This window comes from Mesoplodon densirostris, chromosome 3 (genome assembly GCF_025265405.1).
Source record: "Mesoplodon densirostris isolate mMesDen1 chromosome 3, mMesDen1 primary haplotype, whole genome shotgun sequence".
Lineage (NCBI taxonomy): Eukaryota > Metazoa > Chordata > Mammalia > Artiodactyla > Ziphiidae > Mesoplodon > Mesoplodon densirostris.
Window position 1 is genome coordinate 112,139,237 of NC_082663.1, and position 3,298 is coordinate 112,142,534.

A 3,298-nucleotide genomic window follows, 5' to 3' on the forward strand; every position below is an offset into this window, starting at 1 on the left:
TGATTCACTTCATTGTACAGCAGAAACTAACACAACGTTGTAAGGCAATTATACTCCAATAAAATAAAAAAATAAAATAACTGTAAAAAAAAAAAGAAAAAGAAAAACAAGTTACTGTGGACAACACTGTAAGAACCCTGGGAGAGACCTCAGAGTGATCAATAGAATAAACCAATAAATACTAAAAAAACAAACAAACAAAAAACCCACTGCATTAGAGATAGGAGGAAAATGGGGGGAGGAAACATTGTAACATTTTGCTCTATTTCTGTTTTTGCCTAAATTGTTTAGCAGTAATACGTACATACATGTTCTTTATGTAATTAATAATCTAAAAACTAAGGCTATTTTCCCATGGGTAAAAATGGGAAGTACATATCTAAACTCCAAGGTTACTGTAAATACTAAAAACAAAATGGAAACAAATCATCAATTTCCTGGTGCAGTAAAAAAAAAAAAAAATGAAAGTTAGAAAGTTCACATGATTAGTTATGAAGAGCAGTGGAGAAAGAAGATGGAATCTGGGATCTCACAGGAGTTTGTAGCTAGAGAAGTGATCAGTTATTTTTGCCATTCACAGAGACAGGCAAAACAGAAATAGGAACCACTTAAGGGAAGTATAATGAATCTGCTTTGGGATATATTAACATGGAAGAACTTGTGGGCCCTTTAAGCAGAGCTATAGCTGCTACCTGGAAAGCAATAAAAGCTAGAATTAAAGATTCAAGAATTGTCAATACATAGGCAGTATTTGGAAATCATGAGCCTTCAGGGGAAAGCAAAAGGGCCATAAAGAAACTCTGGGCCATAACTAAGGATTGACAAGGAAGGGCCAGGGGAGAGTTGAGTAGTTGTAGTCAGAGATAGAAGAAATAGCAGAAGACAACTGGTTTGGCTTTCCATGGAAGCCAAGAGAACGTTTTTGTTTTTGTTTTAAAGTGGTTAATGTTTCCTTAGATCTCATCTCTATTAAAAAAAAACATATTCAGTAGACTACTGGCACAAGAACGAAAGAGATGAAATAGATTTAATTCAGGAGAGAGTGGGGTCAGTCTCAAAGTAGCACTCACTGACCATCAAGGGAATAACTCTGGAACTGAGAAACCACTTATCACTGGCCCTATGAATCATCAAAGGAAGGTTCTGCTAAAACAACAACAACAAAGCTGAACTCTCATGCACCTCTATCATTCTCGCCTCCTTACTCAGGGCTTTTGCCAAGCACCAGGCCTCAGACCTGTACTCAGAGGAGAGGAGCAGGCTACACTCTCACTAGCAAAAGCACTTTCTGAAAGGTCTGCAGCAGACTCTGATCTCTGACCAGGCTAAGGTAGATCCCATTTGGACTGTGATACACAAAATCTACATAATTAATCAGAAATGCTCTTCTTTGGGCTCCTGGCTTTTCATTCTTGATTCTACTTCTAAAGACCAAGTTTCTATAAATAAGTCTGATGGATTAATTTGACTTATTGGTCAATGGAGAATGGAATACAATGTATTCTCATGGAAAAGCTCTAAATCCGATGTATATCTAGGAAAACACACTTTCTCATTTTATCATCACTTGAGGAAACCCTAACTCAAAATCTGAGTTCTTGAACTGTAGCAGGTCTGAGAAGTTCTGAAACCACAGGCAAAAATTTGTGTGCACCTTTTTAGGGAGAAAGTCCTCAATTTCATAATATTCCCAAGAGGGTCTGTCACCCCAAAAGTTAATAGTCACTATAACTGTATTTTTTTCCACCTTAGGCCCTATTTATGATGATTCACTGCATAATTTGTGACATCCATTCCAGACTTATGTGCGAGGTCCAAGTAGATATGTCCACTAGGAAGCTGGACGTAAGGGTCTAGAACAGAATTCAAGAGAAAGATTTGAGCGCAGTTTAATAAATCATAAGCACATAAACGACTGTTACAGCACTGAGAGTAAATAAGATCCCTCCTCCTACAGAATAGTATTGCGAAAAGGAAACATGGACTGGGGAACATACACAGGAGAAATGTGGCCCAATGAAGAGAAGCGAGCAAGGCAGGCTGGGAAAGAAAGAAAAATCAAGAATCATGAAGCTATTTTTCCTTCACTGAAAAAAAGTCAAAAGTGTCTACTGAGTTTGGCCACTAGGAGGACCCTGAACACTTCAACAGACAATTTCAGGGAATTAGTTGTGGTAGATTTACTATGCCAAAAAATAAAGAATGGGAGGTGAAAAGACAGTATAGTATATAGTTTTAAGTAGCTTGCCAATGAATCAAGAAGACAGACAAGAGGACAGCTGCGATCCCATTAGAGGTTTTGGTTATGACATCAGCGAGGCCCAGTGGCTGCAAATTCATGAAGCAAGGGAAAGAAAGAGGCTGACTTTTCAGAGAAGAGAGTATTGTCAGGGACAAGAGACCACCTGGGGGTTTGCTGATCCCCTTATATTATAAAAGCACTTTCAGAAACACACCGAAAAGTTACTTTAAAACACGAAGCTTCGGGTTTGCCAAATACCCGTGGCCTTTTCCTTCCACTTATTCTCTAAACCCCCAAACACTTCACACACAAAAAAATTTCCCTGAGTTTAGAGGTATAAAAAAATCTTCACAAAAGTTTAAAAAAACCTCTTCAAAGTGGCCTCAACCTCGTAAATGATGTCCCAGACAGTGCTGGGCACTCCCCAGCCCTCCCTCAGGGCGCGTACTCCACGCCACCTGCGCTGTGAGCGCCCCCTCACAGGGACACAGCCCCACAGGCCCACTCAGGACCAACCTGGCCATGAGAGCCTGCTCCGACAGGACTGGCCTGAACAGACGGGCGGGCCAGAAGCCCTAAACCAGAGTGGCTACACAGACTGCCTTACCCTCGAGGGCCCCAGGACCAGCTCGCACCACCTCACCTCTGGGATCACGCGCCACACGCCCAAAGCCTTTCGGGAAAACCCGGGCCCCGCCCTTCCCGCAGACTGCCACAACAAGCCCCACCCCTTCCCGAGGCTGCTCACAGGCCCCGCCCCGTCCGGGTACTTAGCCCCATCCGGGTACTTATTTCCCTCCGAACGGCCGCGCTTTATCGCCTCTTGGGGGAGGGCTGCAGGTAGTCCAGCGCCGTTTTGGGCGCTGGCGATAGAGAAGTGGGAAGACAAAGCTCCTTCCCTTAGGGGGTTTCTATTCGAGTTGGGTTAAAACCTAATACACAAATAAGTTTGTCATTTAACCGTGGCGGTGTGTGCTATGAAGAAAGCTGAGCGGGGTAGGGAAATGACACAGATCTTCACGGAAGTCTTGAAAGGCCTGTCTGATGAGGCGCCTG